The following is a 19,209-nucleotide window of genomic DNA, read 5'->3' as shown; positions in this document are numbered from 1 at the left end:
CTTGAGCATGAAAAATTAATTATATTGTCTTCACATATGCTGTTGTGAATTGTAATTGTGAACATCACTTCAAGATGACTTTTAGTTTGCTTCAGAAAAAAAAAACTGCATAAGAAACTCCCCTGAATAAACAATAAATTCCCCTCCTCCTCTTTAACAGAGACACATTCAAACACAATAACCAGTCAGTGTGTAACAGTGGAAGGACAATTTATTGCAGTTTCAAATAAAACAAATACAAATATTTTATGCCAGATAAAGTTATGTGTTTTGAAAAAAATTGTCAGATCTATTACATTTTAATATTTAAATCAAACATGTAATATGGGTCAAATATAATTCGCACATACATATAATAAGTAAAACAATTTATGCTACAGTAATTAATTAGGCAAAAGCAATTTAATTCAAATAATTTAATAAAAAGTCAACATGGAACTATGTACAGTTTTAAAAAGATCAATTGAACATACAGCAAAAAATATAAATAAAAGTATAAAAAAGGGCATTTCAACACAATGAAATAAAAATAAAATAATGAAAACACTTTAGACAATGCACACAACACATTCCTATTCTTTGTCCACTGCTGGAGAGTTGACGCATCCCTGATGGAACCACTTGTTGCAACTATTGCAGGCAATCTGAACATTAAAAAAGAAAAAAAACATGTTCCTTTTTCATTATGTGTTTTAAGCAACAACATATCTGGAAATACCATTCATGTTAAATTTAATATAATTACCCATTGTAGGTCATCTGTTTCCACAAACCCACATTGACAGCAAAGCTTATTCAGGATGTCTAAACACAGACAAATTCACATCAACATCTCGACATATTTCTATTGCTTCAATGTCCTCAGCAAAATATTTCAACATGAAGCTAATTACAATCCAGAACAGTTTCAGCTCTCACCTTGTTTACGGCTCTTCTTCTTGTGCCAGTGGTGGGACGCACCGAGTATGCACTCAGCAAACTGATGCAAAAGAAAACAGGACCGTAGACAGAAGAGGTGAACATCCTGCAAAACACAGCCAGAAACAAAATCAGACCTGATCAGAAACATCACAGCAGAAAGAGTTTGGGGCAGGACATGACAGGGCATTACCTGTTCGTTTAAGTCAGCAGGCCAAATGCCACCCCATGTTGTTCTGGTGAGTGGCTCTCAGTCCCAATCTGCCTCTCCTCCTCCTCCTCCTGGTCCGCGGGAATGACCGTCTGCCTGGTTTTCTTAGAAAGGATGGCAGAAAACGATTTAACCGAAAACGAATCACCTCCGGGCCATCCTATACAAATCACAAACATATATACACATGAGGTCTGGAAAAGGACTCACCGGTGGAGAACACCAGAGAGCTCGCTTCATCTGTGTATGTCGCTGAAGCTGACTGCTGCTCCCAAGTCACCTGTAGAAAGAAATGAGAGAACATTACACTCCAATTTATTGGAGTTGGAGGACCAGGGCAATACTCACCGATTTTCACTTCACCCTGCCTGGTAACCATGATGTTGTTGCTGTGGATCACCTCCATTCGGTGGAAATAAGGTAGGGAGTGCACCACGGATGAGAGGAGAAAGGGGGGAGAAGTGGAACGTGCACTGTAAACCCGAACAGTACTACTAACTTTTATCCATTACGTTAAGGATAATGACACAAAGTTAGCAATACATTGGAAAAATAGTTAATAATAAGAGTTGTGAAAACTCGGGATGGTCGAGACACCGGCAAGCTGGCATTAACATTTACATATTTTTGGCCTTGTAGGCTAAAGTGGATGCAGAGTCTGTGAATGTGGTAAGTATCCTTTTTTCGTTTACTTTAGATATTTTTAACAGCTTCCCTGCATTGAATTGGTTCTTCGTGCCCTAGCAGTGTACTTACGTGAAGATGACCCACAGTTTTTTAAGACATGGAATGTAAGTACTCGGTGCACTCACCAAACAGGATCAGTTTTTGTGATTATCAGGGTTTTTTTTAATCTTAGCTTCATTAACAAATTACCATAACCACATATATTCAACTTTTTTTCTCTACTGTTGCAAATTCTCCATGTATGTTCTTGTCTAGTTTTTAAATTTGGGCCAATTCAGTGTAAACTGAAAAGGCCTACCTGGTTAAGTATGATACTATATTAAAGTGATAGTTAACCAAAAATGATCTGATGATGTAATTCATTACTAGACATGTTTACAGTTGGACACTCTTTGTGCATTCCAGGTGGAGGATTCAGATGAGCCAGACATCACCTAGTTCCTGCTAAGTAGTTTTGTAAGCGTATGTTGTAGAAAATGTAGTTTTTATATTTGGTATGTTGTCTTCTGCACCAAATCTACCTCAGTTGCACTTCTACAACAAAAACTTTTTGCAATCAGATTGTATTTTTTTATTCTAAGGTTTTTTACAAGTGTATGTTGTTAAACATGTAGGTTTAAACATTTGGTAGGTTGTTACTTTAATATTGTCACTTCCTCTGTTTATCTCAATTTGTTTTATAAGCTAAACATGTAGTTTACAGCAGTTTTACATTTAGTAGGTTGTCTTCTGCACCAGATCTACCCCAGTTGCACTCTTACAACAGAAACTTGATATTTGTAATCAGATTTAGTTTATTTTAAGGTTGTTTACAAGTGTCTATTGTTTAACATGTAGTTTAAACATTTGGTAAGTTGTTAGACCTACCTCAGTTGCACTTTACACAATGAAACATTGTGAAGTTAAAGCATTTAAATGTTTACATTTACATTTTTTACAATCTATCTCTGTTGCATATTTCATGCAACAAATACTTGGTTTTGAAATCAGGTATGTATTATTTTTTGTGTTTTGACTTATTCATTTATTGTTTTTATTTCCTATAAATTATAATTTTAACATTTCTTTTTGAAGGAGCTTTATTTATTTTATTTATTTTGATTTGCCGTCTTGCAAAATAATGGCAATGGATGTAAAGTACTCGGTGCACTCACCAAACAGGATCAGTTTTTGTGCTTATCAGGATTTTTTTAATCTTAGCTTCATTAACAAATTACCATAACCACATATATTCAACTTTTTTTCTCTACTGTTGCAAATTCTCCATGTATGTTCTTGTCTAGTTTTTAAATTTGGGCCAATTCAGTGTAAACTGAAAAGGCCTACCTGGTTAAGTATGATACTATATTAAAGTGATAGTTAACCAAAAAATTCTGATGATGTAATTCATTACTAGACATGTTTACAGTTGGACACTCTTTGTGCATTCCAGGTGGAGGATTCAGATGAGCCAGACATCACCTAGTTTCCTGCTAAGTAGTTTTGTAAGTGTATGTTGTAGAAAATGTAGCTTTTATATTTGGTATGTTGTCTTCTGCACCAAATCTACCTCAGTTGCACTTCTACAACAAAAACTTTTTGCAATCAGATTGTATTTTTTTATTCTAAGGTTTTTTTACAAGTGTATGTTGTTAAACATGTAGTTTAAACATTTGGTAGGTTGTTACTTTAATATTGTCACTTCCTCTGTTTATCTCAATTTGTTTTATAAGCTAAACATGTAGTTTACAGCAGTTTTACATTTAGTAGGTTGTCTTCTGCACCAGATCTACCCCAGTTGCACTCTTACAACAGAAACTTGATATTTGTAATCAGATTTAGTTTATTTTAAGGTTGTTTACAAGTGTCTATTGTTTAACATGTAGTTTAAACATTTGGTAAGTTGTTAGACCTACCTCAGTTGCACTTTACACAATGAAACATTGTACAGTTTAAAGCATTTAAATTTTTACATTTACATTTTTTACAATCTATCTCTGTTGCATATTTCATGCAACAAATACTTGGTTTTGAAATCAGGTATGTATTATTTTTTGTGTTTTGACTTATTCATTTATTGTTTTTATTTCCTATAAATTATCATTTTAACATTTCTTTTTGAAGGAGCTTTATTTATTTTATTTTATTTATTTTGATTTGCCGTCTTGCAAAATAATGGCAATGGATGTAAAGTACTCGGTGCACTCACCAAACAGGATCAGTTTTAGTGCTTATCAGGGTTTTTTTTAATCTTAGCTTCATTATCAAATTACCATAACAACATATATTCAACTTTTTTTCTCTACTGTTGCAAATTCTCTATGCATGTTCTTGTCTAGTTTTTAAATTTGGGCCAATTCAGTGTAAACTGAAAAGGCCTACCTGGTTAAGTATGATACTATATTAAAGTGATAGTTAACCAAAAAATTCTGATGATGTAATTCATTACTAGACATGTTTACAGTTGGACACTCTTTGTGCATTCCAGGTGGAGGATTCAGATGAGCCAGACATCACCTAGTTCCTGCTAAGTAGTTTTGTAAGCGTATGTTGTAGAAAATGTAGCTTTTATATTTGGTATGTTGTCTTCTGCACCAAATCTACCTCAGTTGCACTTCTACAACAAAAACTTTTTGCAATCAGATTGTATTTTTTTATTCTAAGGTTTTTTACAAGTGTATGTTGTTAAACATGTGGTTTAAACATTTGGTAGGTTGTTACTTTAATATTGTCACTTCCTCTGTTTATCTCAATTTGTTTTATAAGCTAAACATGTAGTTTACAGCAGTTTTACATTTAGTAGGTTGTCTTCTGCACCAGATCTACCCCAGTTGCACTCTTACAACAGAAACTTGATATTTGTAATCAGATTTAGTTTATTTTAAGGTTGTTTACAAGTGTCTATTGTTTAACATGTAGTTTAAACATTTGGTAAGTTGTTAGACCTACCTCAGTTGCACTTTACACAATGAAACATTGTACAGTTTAAAGCATTTAAATGTTTACATTTACATTTTTTACAATCTATCTCTGTTGCATATTTCATGCAACAAATACTTGGTTTTGAAATCAGGTATGTATTATTTTTCGTGTTTTGACTTATTCATTTATTGTTTTTATTTCCTATAAATTATAATTTTAACATTTCTTTTTGAAGGAGCTTTATTTATTTTATTTTATTTATTTTGATTTGCCGTCTTGCAAAAAATTGTAATCACTGTTTTAACACTTTCCAACCTTTTTTTTAGTATTTTGAACTCAAATATGTGTCAGGCTATGAGTTATTCAAAATGAGTTTATTTCTTGAATAAAACTATTTATATAAGTGGTAATTAATTAAAAACAATAAGTATTGAAAACATAACTTTAGTGTATCATATGTACAGTTTTAAGTACACTGAACTTAAAATAAATAAAAAAGGAAAGAAAAATATTTAAGTTTAGTGTCATTGTAATTTTAAAGTATGTTTACTTAAAAAAATCTTAGGTAATCAGTTTTCACAAAAGTTTTGAGTACTCTTAACTTATCGGGTTTTACAGTGTGGTAAAGGAATTCTGCTGTCTGTCGAGAGGTTTGCTTTCGAGGTTGAACCGGATGTGTTTGGCTTTGGTGGCGTTTTCTCCCCAGTTAACCTGCCTCCGAGTGTATTCTACAATACTATTACTATTAACTGCTAAAACTATAGGATTCGATAGGATTACTACTATTAATATTAATTAAAAGGTTGTTTACAAGTGTCTATTGTTTAACATGTAGTTTAAACATTTGGTAAGTTGTTAGACCTACCTCAGTTGCACTTTACACAATGAGTACACTTAACTTATCGGGAGGTCCTCCTCCTCCTCCTCCTCCTCCTCCTCCTCGGCCCCGCGACCTCCTCCACGTCCCGGAGGTAGCGCTCCACGCGAGACCTCTCCAGGGACGCGGAGCCGCTGCAGTAGAGGCCGGAGAAGGCGGGCTCCGTGACGGCCTTGTTGAGCACCTTGGTGCTCCTTGGTGGAGATGTTGAGCGCCGCCACCTTCTCCACCTGCCGGTGGAAGCTGCGCTCGGTGATCTTGTTCAGCGCCGTGCGGAGGTGGAGCAGCAGCCGCCGCGTTCCACTAACCAGGCCGCGCGTCGCCATCATCCTTCTCGGCCTCCAGGGCTCTTCAGCCCGGTGGAGCCCGAATTCGTCTCGGGGCCGAGCGCTCATGGTGCTGAAAAAGTCCAAGCGTTAATACACAAAAACACTACAATAATTCTCAACAACAAATTCAGAGAATCTAACGGGGTCAATAAAATCAACAATTAAATATAGAAAGTAGCAGTAGAGTTGAAAAAGTCGTGATAATCGCTGAAAATCGCTTTTGGGGTCTTGAAAGCACGCAGCCGCAAGCAGTCAAGTAGTTTGCAAGTAACTAACTGTTTCTAGCACGTCTATTTTAAACAAGAGCTCCTCGGCCAATCAGGACGCTGTGTTTTATTGACAGTTGTCATGGTAACCCGACACGTCTGAACACGTTTAATCAAATGATTGTCCATCTAGCATCCTCAGGCCACTTTTTACTCAACTTTTAAATTAGAACTTGTGCTTTTGCGCCCTCTGCTGACACAGTTTTGTCATGACAGCAGTTTAATAAAACCAGGCGCTGAGGTCATATATACACTACGCACAATAAATTAGGGACATTGTTATTTACATGAATGCTTTTCCTATTTGATCTGAATTTTAATGAAAGAATTAAAAGTTCCCTTTGATATTACTAATAATGTATGAGATGAATTATGATGGGTTCTATGATTTCTCTGAGGTAAGAATGTGCAGTGGCTGAGCCATGTACAATAATCAAATTGTCACCTAGTTTTGAACAAACTTTTGGTATTTAAAAATAAAATTATTAATAAACCATGCTGATGTCCCAGCCGTATTATGCACAATTATGAATGTGTTACACTGCACAGTTCATTCTGTCAAACACTCCAAAATGTCTGTGGGTAAAATTTGGTACCATCTGAGATATGCATCCCCCCCTGAATTATTATTCAGAGTACAATAATTGACAAGTTTATAACTCAGTTTCATTATAAAAATACAGAATTATTGGGGTATGCATATAACGACAAGCAGAAATTCATACCTGCTAGATTTGCATCTGCAGTATTTTAGGCAATGTGGCTGATAAAGTGCTGAAATCATCCCTCATAGGACAGAGTGGACTGCCAGACAAACAGAAAACAAAGAATGCACAAAGGTGCACAACTAGTGGCCTGCACGCAACATTGATTCCATTGGTGAAAAATAGACAATGACAGCTTGATGACGATGTCTCATGCTCCTCACTAGCCTCATGATGTGTTTCTGAGGCAATGCGTTCCACTCTTCCACAAGAGCTAAACGCAGTTCTGCCGGGTCACGTGGGGGTGGGGTACGATCATTCAGTCTCTGCTTCAACTGGTCCCAGACGTGCTCTATGGGGTTCAGGTCAGGTGACATTGATGGCCATACCATATGAGGTACTCCAACTGCCTGAATTCTGCCACGATGTGGTGGAGCATTATCATCCATTAATAGAAAGTTGGGCAGAATTGGGGGATGATGGTGGGTTCTATGATGTGTCTGAGGTAAGAATGTGCAGTGACTGAGCCATGTACAATAACCAAATCGGTTTTGCGCTGACTAGTGATGCCTGCCCAGATTGTTGCTCCTCGTCGCTTGACCTCAGTGTATCGCTCACCTCGCATTCTCCAGCAACGCTGACACGACACTAATCAGTGAACAGGACGGTGGACCACTGCTGCATTGTTCAGACCACATGGCCTTGTGTCCACTGCAAATGTTCACTGCAGCGTCTTGGTGTCAGTGGAGTCTCCTGCAACGGTCGTCTGGCATTCAAGCCAAAGCGGTGCAGTGGGTTGCGAATGGTTTGTCTGGAAAGCCTAGTAACCCCTGCATCTCATAAACGGGCCTGCAGCTGTGTGGCAGTTGCATAATGATGTCTGAGTATGTAGGTCCTTAGGTAATGGTCATCATTCCAGTCTGTCACTTGTGGGGCTCCACTGCTGGGTCTGTCAGGCACACCTGTACACAATGAGACCATTACATGGAAAACACAAAATGTGTTTGTCTATCAACATAATTGCCTCCCTATCCCAAAAATGTCCAAAAGTGAAACAAACATCGTATAAATGACATCCGTATAAAAGTCTCTCACAATATCCCTAACTTATTGTGAGTAGTGTATATATCAACACTGGGAACAGATCATTCTCCTGTTTCATCTTGGTCTTTTAAAGTTGAATGTTTACATCGTTCCATGTGTAATTGTACTCTCTTGAGCATGAAAAATGAATTATATTGTCTTCACATATGCTGTTGTGAATTGTAATTGTGAACATCACTTCAAGGTGACTTGAAAAAAAACTGCAGAAGAAACTCCCCTGAATAAACAATAAATTCCCCTCCTCCTCTTTAACAGAGCCACATTCAAACACAATAACCAGTCAGTGTGTAACAGTGGAAGGACAATTTATTTCAGTTTCAAATAAAACACATACAAATATTTTATGCCAGATAAAGTTATGTGTTTTATTACAATGAAAAACATGCTAAATAATTGTCAGATTTATTACATTTTAATATTTAAATCAAACATGTAATATGGGTCAAATATAATTCGCACATACATATAATAAGTAAAACAATTTATGCTACAGTAATTAATTAGGCAAAAGCACTTTAATTCAAATAATTTAATAAAACGTCAACATGGAACTATGTACAGTTTTAATAAGATCAATTGAACATACAACAAAAATTAAAGTAAAAAGGGGCGTTTCAACAGAATGAAATAAAAATAAAATAATGAAAACACTTTAGACAATGCACACAAGACATTGCTATTCTTTGTCCACTGCTGGAGAGTTGACGCATCCCTGATGGAACCACTTGTTGCAACTTTTGCAAAAAAACATGTTCATTTTTTTAAATGTTTACATGTTCCTTTTTCATTATGTGTTTTAAGCAACAACATATCTGGAAATACCATTCATGTTAAATTTAATATAATTACCCATTGTAGGTCATCTGTTTCCGCAAACCCACGTTGACAGCAAAGCTTATCCAGGATGTCTAAACACAGACAAATTCACATCAACATCTCGACATATTTCTATTGCTTCAATGTCCTCGGCAAAATATTTCAACATGAAGCTAATTACAATCCAGAACAGTTTCAGCTCTCACCTTGTTTACGGCTCTTCTTCTTGTGCCAGTGGTGGGACGCACCGAGTATGCGCTCAGCAAACTGATGCAAAAGAAAACAGGACCGTAGACAGAAGAGGTGAACATCCTGCAACACACAGCCAGAAACAAAATCAGACCTGATCAGAAACATCACAGCAGAAAGAGTTTGGGGCAGGACATGACAGGGCATTACCTGTTCGTTTAAGTCAGCAGGCCAAATGCCACCCCATGTTGTTCTGGTGAGTGGCTCTCAGTCCCAATCTGCCTCTCCTCCTCCTCCTCCTGGTCCGCGGGAATGACCGTCTGCCTGGTTTTCTTAGAAAGGATGGCAGAAAACGATTTAACCGAAAACGAATCACCTCCGGGCCATCCTATACAAATCACAAACATATATACACATGAGGTCTGGAAAAGGACTCACCGGTGGAGAACACCAGAGAGCTCGCTTCTTCTGTGTATGTCGCTGAAGCTGACTGCTGCTCCCAAGTCACCTGTAGAAAGAAATGAGAGAACATTACACTCCAATTTATTGGAGTTGGAGGACCAGGGCAATACTCACCGATTTTCACTTCACCCTGCCCGGTAACCATGATGTTGTTGCTGTGGATCACCTCCATTCGGTGGAAATAAGGTAGGGAGTGCACCATGGATGAGAGCAGAAAGGGGGGAGAAGTGGAACGTGGTAAAGGAACTCTGCCGTCTGTCCAGAGGTTTGCTTTCGAGGTTGAACCGGATGTGTTTGGTTTTGGGGGAGTTTTCTCCCCAGTTAACCTGCCTCCGAGTGTATTCTACAATACTATTACTATTAACTGCTAAAACTATAGGATTCGATAGGATTACTACTACTAATACTATTCTAATTTGTATAATTATAGCTCTGCGTGTTGGGCTTGTTTTATTCTACGACTGGCCACGTCGCATCTCTGTTAATTACTAGTTACCTATTTAAAAACTTCAAATATTTAAATGATTGAAATAAATAGACTAATGTAATTCTCTTCTAGAATTTTGGTCAGTGCCAATTGGAAATAATAAATTGAAAGTGTTTAAACACAGAGTGGCGCTGTTCTGGGGCCCAGACGCGCCTTTACCGGCCTGCACACCGACTCCTGCTCTCCATCCATGGCGCACAGCCGCGTTCCCTCCACCGGACGCTCCCTGCTCTTCACCGCCTTCCCCTGCCTGCGGAGCCAGAGGCTGCACTCGTCCAGCGTGTCCTGCAGCCTGAAGCGCAGCTGGAACGAGGTCCTCCTCCTCCTCCTCGGCCCCGCGACCTCCTCCACCTCCCGGAGGTAGAACTTTTAAATTAGAAAAACCAGGCGCTGAGGTCATGACGGAAATATATACACTACGCACAATAAGTTAGGGACATTGTTATTTACATAAATGCTTTTCCTATTTGCTCTGAATTTTAATGAAATAATTAAAAGTTTGATATTACCCTTTGATATTACTAATAATGTATGATGATGGGTTCTATGATGTCTCTGAGGTAAGAAAGTGCAGTGACTGAGCCATGTACAATAATCAAATTGCCACCTAGTTTTGAGCAAACTTTTGGTGTTTAAAATAAATAAATAAATAAATAAGTCCATATTGAGAAGGCCAGAACTGATGGTCAAAATGATGATTTATTGAAGCCATCCGTGTCATCAACCAATGTAAGAGCTAAGCAAGAGCAGATACCAATAATTACGATCACATCCCCGTCATGCACAGCACCTTACGTTAGTATATTTCTTTCCCTTAGCATAACTAATCAAGTCTTTTCTTACAAACATTGCTCAAATATACTTTAGTCATAGTTACAAACCTTGTTCCCTTATCAACTGATGCTAGATTTGTTGCTTTTAACTCTTTCGGTTGTCCTTTTCTCTGTGTTGCCACTGAGCCTTTCCTGCTTTACTTCGCGCTTTCTGTCTTACATCAAGCTCAGTACCGTTACCGTACTTCCGCTCACAAAGGGGTTATCACAATATGAGCGGGTAACATTGCATTAATGTAAATCTTACTTTTTTGGTCTTTACACTCCCATCAAATTATTTTCTGTTGAACATATGAAACACAAATAATTAAAAAAACTTTGTCACAACAAGAATAACATAGTAAACATGCTAACACTGTAACTTGAGATATGTCCATATACTCAAGCATCAGGAATTTACATTCCACTATCTTCCAGCAGCCGAACTAACTTCTGTCCATCTGTATCTTCTACAGTGTCCAAGATTCGGCCAAGCTTCCACTGGGATCAAGGTTGCATTTCATATTTGTCCATTACTATGTCGCCTATTTGCATGTTCCCTTTAGGGGTGTTCCATTTTTGTCTGATCATAATGTTTTGAAGGTACCATCGTTCCCATACTCCACCTGCGTGACTAGCATGAGGTGTGTTTAGGATGAAGTCACATTGTTTTTCTGCAAGGAAGGTTGTCAGTCTGTCAGTGTCCATTTCACTTTGTACTGTGTTCAGCTCATTTTTGGAACCCATGAAGTTGGTACCCTGATCACATTTTATTTGTCTGACTGAGCCTCTTATGGCAATGAACGAGTCCATTTATAAAAGTGTCTGTTGACAGATCCTCTAACTTTTCATGTGAATAGAAGCATGTGAAAAGGAGGTCGGACCTTTTGTGTTCTTTCCATGCTTGTTTGGTCAGGAACGGCCCGAAAACGTCCATACCACAGTATGTGAAGGGTGGAGAGTGTTCAATTCTCTCTGCGGGTAGATCTCTCATTTTTTGTCCTTCCACAGGTCTCCTTTGTCTACGACAAAAAAACACACTGGCGAATATAGGATGCAACCTTTTGGCTTAACCTTGGAATCCAATACCCACTGGATCGTATCTCATTCATCGTGAAGCCTTTTCCTTGATGACTGACCCTTTCGTGGCATTGGGCAATTATCAGTTTTGTGATGTGATGTTCTCTGGGAATGATGGTTGGATGTTCGAATGAATTTGGGAGGGATGAATGCCGTAGTCTTCCTCCCACCTTAAGCACAATATCTTTGTCCAAGAAAACATCCAAGTTGTGCATTTTGTTGTTCTTTGATAGTTGTTTGCCTTTGTTTAGTGTATCTATTTCATTTTGATATACTTGTCTTTGTAAATCTTTGATAATGACAGTTTCTGCATTTTGTCTTTCTGTCACAGTGGTGATCGTGTTTGATTTGTCTTTAAGCAGGTATCGTCTGAGACGTGCTACTGCACTGACTGCGCGGGACCAGGATGAGAACTTTCTGAGGTGGTCACTAAGGCTTGCATGTTCAGCAGTTTGTGTACTTAGTGTCTGCACCTTTTTCACTTCTGGGTCTCCTACTAGGAGTTCAATAGTTTCCTTTGGTGGGTGTTGTATTTCTCTTTCCCATAGGAATTTAGGGCCAGTAAGCCAAGTGGATGAGAGTAGTTCATTTACAGACATGCCCCTGGAAGCCATGTCTGCTGGGTTTTTGGCAGTAGGCACATAAAACCATTGTTGTGGTGGGGTATTGTTGCGGATTTTCTGTACTCTATTAGCAACAAATGTATGAAAACGCCTCGCCTCATTATTTAGGCATCCTAGAGTGACTTTAGAGTCAGTCCAAAAGAACTCTTCGACATTGTCGTAAAGTAGTTCCTCTCTCAGCATGTTGCTCACGGTGACTGACACTGTGGCTGCGGTAAGTTCCAGCCTTGGGATTGTGGTGATTTTTGTGGGTGAGACAGGTGCTTTGCCCATAATGAAGGTACAATGAACTTCCTTGTTTTTGTTTAAGAGTCTGAGATAAGAACATTGTCCATATCCTGTAGTGCTTGCGTCAGAAAAGTGATGTAATTCTCGTTTCACCACATCTCCACCACATTTGTAATTTTCTCAGATTGTGAAGATCTCCGTTCCAGCGCTCCCACCGTGGCCTGAGATGCTCTGGTATCGGGTCATCCCACTTCGTTCCTTGGCAGCACATTTCTTGGAGGATTCCTTTGTCGTTGAGCACGTAAGGAGCTATGAATCCAAGGGGATCGTATATTGCTGCAACTGTGGATAGGATGCCACGCCGGGTTGGTGGTTGGTCCGTTAGTGTGATGTTGAATGTGAAGCAATCTTCCTCCATGTTCCAGTAAATGCCAAGTGCTCTTTCAGTCTGTGCTTCATTAAATGTCAAGTCCTTTGTTTTTGTATCTGTAGCAGAGACCTAACCTCTGAGGTCGGAATACTATACAGAACATTGATGTTGTTGGACACAAACTTGTGTAACCTTAATCCACCCTTTGCGCACAATTCACATGCTTCCTTTGCCAGTTGTACAGCATCCTTGACTGTCTCTGCACTGGTGACGGCGCCATCTACGTAGAAGTCTCTGGCTATGAACCGTGAGCCCGCAGGATATGCAAGGCTGTTCTCTTTGGCTAAATGTTTCAGTCCATAGTTCGCACAACCGGGTGACGAAACAGCGCCAAAGAGATGAACTGTCATCCTGTACGCTTGCGGTTGGCTGTTTATGTCACCATCTTTCCACCATAAGAAGCGCAAGTAGTTGCGATCGCTTTCTTTGACCTGAAATTGGTGGAACATTTTCTCGAAGTCACACATCAGCGCTATTTGGTGCTGTCTGAAGCGCACAAGAACACTCGTAAGACTGTTGATCATGTCGGGGCCAATCAGTAAATGTTCATTAAGACAGGTACCCTGTCAGGTTTCTCTGGATGATAGATGCCATGGTGTGGTATGTACCATGTCTTGCCAGGGAGTCCGATATCATCAGTCTCATCTGCATCACCTCTTTCGATGATGTCATTCATATATTTCATGTAATCCTCCTTGTATTTTTCGTCTTTCATGAGTTTGTGTTTGAGCTGGTTTAGTCTGTTTTCAGCAAGTTGTCTGTTATCTGGCATTTGTGGCTTTTCTCTAAATGGCAATGGCATCTCCAAATGTCCCTTTTCCGTCTGTGTTATGCCTTGCTCAAACTTCTGGAGGAATATTAAATCCTCTTGTGATACAGTCTTTTCGTTCCTGTCCGTCTCTTTGAAATCTCTTTCCAGAGCAAGTATTGCATCTGTTGGAGTGGAGTGAGGGATTTCTTTAACTGTGACTCTGTGGCAGAGAATGCTGTCTATATCCGTTTCATTGCACAGTGCTGAGTTGCCTACTGTGCTCCATCCTAAGTCCGTGCGAATAGCATAGGGCTCACCATCTTTTCCTAAGATTATTTGTTTAGGTGCAAAAGCTCTGGGACAGGTATAACCTATAAGGAGACCCACTTCACAACTGAGGAGTGAAGGGATCTCATCTACAAAAAGCAGTAAATGACTCCACTGTTTTGCTGTTTCACATGTGGGTATGTGTTCCCTGTTAGCAGGTAAGCCGTCCTTGGAATATGCCGTGGGGAGCTTTATGACTGTGGCTGAGTTATAACCTCTCACCAAGAGATCAGACACCCTTCCACTACTTACGACAGCATTTTTACCCATCATGGTAGTCAATTTCTACTTCCTGATCCACAAAGACAGCATCGCTCTGAGTGTCTAATAATGCATAGACCAATTTTAGGTGGTTGACAGCCATACTGGGACTATGTTGTCCCTGGCTGGTGGAACAACCTTCCCTCCTCCACAAGACTAGCCGAGACTATCACCACTTTTAAGAAGCAGGTGAAAACCCTCTTGTTCAAAAAGTAATACTGTCAAATTTAACACTTACACACACACATGCGTACACATTGCACAAAACAATACAAAAATGTTATAACCCTAGCACTTATCAATCTCTGAGCATGTTCTTCGCTGACAAGTTGAGCCTTATCAGGGCTCTTAGTTTGTAAACTCAATATTCTATAGAAATCGAACGAGAATTGCTGGTGTCTTCCTCTTGTAAGTCGCTTTGGATAAAAGCGTCTGCTACATAAAGTAAAGTAAAGTAAAGACTATCATTGAGGTGCTGACGGTCTGTTCTGATCTGGCAACATTAAGTGACATGGCTGTTGCAGTTTCAGGTGAGTTACCTTGATTTGCATTCTCCGTACTCACACGTGTTTGTCTTTGCAAAGCATTACTGTAGTTTTCATCATGAAGACACACAGGATGTCTCTTTGTGCAGGTTTCGCAAGTGAGGCGGCATCTGCAGTCCTTACCACTGTGTCCTTGTTTCAGACAGCCATAACAAAGTTTTTTTGTCTCTCACATATTTCTTTCTATTTTCTAGAGACATCTTTAAGAAGTCTGGAAACTTGTGAATCTGATGTGCGTCCTGGCACAACATGCATGGAGAACTGTTAGGTGTTTTTGTTATTGTCCGTTTGTCACTTGCATTTGTGTTAAATACACCTGCTTTTTTCCCACTGATTACCCTTGTACTCAATATTTCAATATTTATCAGTATATATCAATATTTGTTTCAGTGCGGCGAAGTGCATGAATGGAGGTGACTGGGTTGCAAGCAACTTCCGCTTCTAATGAGAGGAAGGAGGCAAAATCACAGAAACTTGGAAACTCACCACCCTCCATTAAAGTTTTTGTTACCTGTCTATTCCATCTTGCATTTATCCAGTCCGGTAGTTTGTGCAAAAATCTTTGATTTTCTTCCAAGTCGTTGAGTATTTGTAATCCCTTTACGTGCGGCATAGCAAGCTTGCATGCATTTATGAAATCTGCAAGGTTCCTTAATCCATCAGCGTCTCTGAACTGCACCGTTTGGCCAATTCGCTAGCTTCTCTCTAAATGCCTTTTATATCATGAATGGTTGACCGTATCTTTGGTTTAGTTTATCTCAAGCATCTTTGTATGCCTCTGCATCGTTTCTGAAGAAACTTCTTTCAAGACATTTGCGAGTCGACCCAGTTAAATATCTTTTTAAATACTACAGTTTATCTTTACCACTGAGAGACCCTTTCGTTCAATCAGGGACATGAATGTGGATTTCTACTCTATGAAGTTTATTGGATCACCATTAAACACTGTTGGTTCTGGTGTGGGAAGCTTGTTCATTTTTATGCTGTCTTGCACTGCTTGTGCTAGCTCAGAGACATCCGAGTGAGCTGTTTGCACAGGAATGAAGGGGAGTTCTGGTGTGTGCTGTTTGGGGGTGAAGTTTGGGCTAACTGGTTCACCTTTTATTGACTGTTTATACCCCACTAGTGATAACTCTCTATCATATGCTTCCCACCTGGCTCGAGCTGCTTTTACTTCCTTCTGCGCTCTTAAGCGTTCCAGCTCTGAATTTTGCGCCGCAATTTGTACTTTGTGCTCCTCCTCTATAGCCTTTATCCTTTCTCTTTGTCTTTGTTCCTCTAATACAACCTCATATTCTGCCTCTTTTGCTGATAGTTCTGCTGCTGCTTCGGCTCGCTTTGCGGTCAGCTGTGAAGCTGAGGATCATTGGCTGTGGTTTGATGCCGCGGTCAAGCCATATATGGACATGGCATAGTCATGCTGTAAAAGTCCACATAAACGAGTTCTTTCACACTCTGCATCAAAATCTCCATCAACACTACTTATTCTCTCCAGAATTATTCTAAAAACTTCATGAGTTACTTGTTCACATGCATCAATCTTTCTCCTTATGTCAGATGGTGGTGCCGTTTGGATTCTTATTTCTGAAAAGAACATCAATATATTGTCTCTCCTTTGTTCTATTATGTCTGCAAGTTCTGACATCTCTTTGTCTGTGATATCTGTCTTTAGCTTTTCTCTTGTTTCTCGTACTTGCATTTTCCATTGTTCATTGTTGTTAGTCTCCTTTCTTTTTGGCTTAATTCTTCCTTTCGGTATGTTATCATCCTTTCAGTTTGTACTTTAACTCTTTCAGAACATCTTGGTAAGTCGGACATGGTTTAAGCTTTATCTTGAAGCTCACTTCACATTTGTTCTTTGCATGTGATTGGATCTTTAATGTCTTGTTGTGAACTTGCAATCTGTTCATTTGTGACCATTTGACTTAGTGATGCAGCTTGTATGTCTTCCATTTGAGCCCCTTTTGATCCATTTTGTCTTCTGACCAACTGCTGGACGTCGCGGGTATTACCTTAAACCACGTAGTGCAGCGGGAGGCGGCGGTCAAGCTCTTACTGTAGCATTCAGTCAATATTGAGAAGGCCAGAACTGATGGTCAAATGATGATTTATTGAAGCCGTCCATGTCATCAACCAACGTAAGAGCTAAGCAAGAGCAGATACCAATAATTACGATCACATCCCTCGTCATGCATAGCACCTTAAGTTAGTATATTTCTTTCCCTTAGCATAACTAATAAAGTCTTTTCTCACAAACATTACAGGTTGCTCAAATATACTTTAGTCATAGTTACAAACCTTGTTCCCTTATCAACTGATGCTAGATTTGTTGCTTTTAACTCTTTCGGTTGTCCTTTTCTCTGCGTTGCCACTGAGCCTTTCCTGCTTTACTTCACGCCTTCTGTCTTACATCAAGCTCAGTACCGTTACCGTACTTCCGCTCACAAAGGGGTTATCAAAATATGAGCGGGTAACATTACATTAATGTAAATCTTACTTTTTTGGTCTTTACACTCCCATCAAATTATTTTCTGTTGAACATATGAAACACAAATAATTAAAAAAACTTTGTCACAACAAGAATAACATAGTAAACATGCTAACACTGTAACTTGAGATATGTCCATATACTCAAGCATCAGGAATTTACATTCCACTATCTTCCAGCAGCCAAACTAACTTCTGTCCATCTGTATCTTCTACAGTGTCCAAGATTCGGCCAAGCTTCCACTGGGATCAGGGTTGCATTTCATCTTTGTCCATTACTATGTCGCCTATTTGCATGTTCCCTTTAAGGGTGTTCCATTTTTGTCTGATCATAATGTTTTGAAGGTACCATCGTTCCCATACTCCACCTGCGTGACTAGCATGAGGTGTGTTTAGGATGACTGAGCCTCTTATGGCAATGAACGAGTCCATTTATAAAAGTGTCTGTTGACAGATCCTCTAACTTTTCAACATGGACTGCATGTGAATAGAAGCATGTGAAAAGGAGGTCGAACCTTTTGTGTTCTTTCCATGCTTGTTTGGTCAGGAACGGCCCAAAAACGTCCATACCACAGTATGTGAAGGGTGGAGAGTGTTCAATTCTCTCTGCGGGTAGATCTCTCATTTTTTGTCCTTCCACAGGTCTCCTTTGTCTACGACAAAAAACACACTGGCGAATATAGGACGCAACCTTTTGGCTTAACCTTGGAATCCAATACCCACTGGATCATATCTCATTCATCGTGAAGCCTTTTCCTTGATGACTGACCCTTTCGTGGCATTGGACAATTATCAGTTTTGTGATGTGATGTTCTCTGGGAATGATGGTTGGATGCGCGGGACGCATCTCGCTGCTTGTCCTGCTTGATCTGAGTGCAGCGTTTGACACTATTGATCACGCTATTCTCCTTGCCAGGTTAGAGAATGTTATCGGGATTAAGGGAACAGCCCTTGAATGGTTCAGATCATATTTGACCAACCGATATCAGTTTGTGGACATCAATGGTGTTTTGTCTTCACATAGTAAAGTAGAGTTTGGTGTTCAACAAGGCTCTGTCCTAGGTCCGTTACTTTTTTCTCTATACATGTTACCTTTAGGCAACGTCATCCGCAAACACGGTATTAGCTTTCATTGCTACGCTGACGACACACAGCTGTATCTGTCAGCAATGCCAGATCAGAGGCAGCAGCTGAACAAAATAGAGAATTGTCTGAAGGACATTAGACAGTGGATGCTCACCAACTTTCTCCTGCTAAACCCTGACAAGACAGAAGCGCTCGTAATCGGGTCTCAAGCAGCCAGGCATAAGCTGGCTGACTACACCATAACCCTGGATAGCCTTTCTATCTCACCGAGTATTGAAGTGAAGGATCTAGGTGTCATCATTGATGCAGGTCTCTCATTCAGTTCGCACGTAGATAATGTCACTAGAATAGCATTCTTTCACCTTAGAAATATTGCGAAAATAAGAAATATCATTTCAATGCATGATGCAGAAAAGTTGGTCCATGCATTTATTACATCAAGGTTAGATTACTGCAATGCATTATTGTCTGGATGCTCTAGTAGGTGCATGAGTAAACTCCAGCTAGTACAGAATGCTGCAGCCAGAGTTCTAACCAGAACCAGGAAATTTGACCACATCACCCCAGTCTTACAATCACTGCACTGGTTACCCATCAAATTTAGGATTGACTACAAAATCCTACTTAT

General features: G+C 39.5%; 3 long non-coding RNA genes across 3 annotated transcripts; all 3 read right to left on the bottom strand.

Moving 5' to 3' along the window:
* Positions 1-470: 470 nt before the first annotated feature.
* LOC114791268 (uncharacterized) lies at positions 471-980 on the bottom strand. The gene is made up of 3 exons (XR_003749957.1): positions 919-980; positions 746-804; positions 471-644 (listed from the first exon to the last, which is right to left on the bottom strand). It is a non-coding gene; the product is annotated as an uncharacterized LOC114791268 (long non-coding RNA).
* Positions 981-989: 9 nt separating this feature from the next.
* On the bottom strand, positions 990-2,070 carry LOC114791267 (uncharacterized). The gene is made up of 3 exons (XR_003749956.1): positions 1,340-2,070; positions 1,112-1,233; positions 990-1,024 (listed from the first exon to the last, which is right to left on the bottom strand). It is a non-coding gene; the product is annotated as an uncharacterized LOC114791267 (long non-coding RNA).
* Positions 2,071-9,090: 7,020 nt separating this feature from the next.
* Positions 9,091-9,658, bottom strand: LOC114791240 (uncharacterized). Its single transcript, XR_003749947.1, has 3 exons — positions 9,441-9,658; positions 9,213-9,334; positions 9,091-9,125 (listed from the first exon to the last, which is right to left on the bottom strand). It is a non-coding gene; the product is annotated as an uncharacterized LOC114791240 (long non-coding RNA).
* Positions 9,659-19,209: the final 9,551 nt, after the last annotated feature.

Source organism: Denticeps clupeoides, chromosome 5 (assembly GCF_900700375.1).
Source record: "Denticeps clupeoides chromosome 5, fDenClu1.1, whole genome shotgun sequence".
NCBI lineage: Eukaryota > Metazoa > Chordata > Actinopteri > Clupeiformes > Denticipitidae > Denticeps > Denticeps clupeoides.
This window is presented reverse-complemented; position numbering and strand designations above follow the sequence as displayed.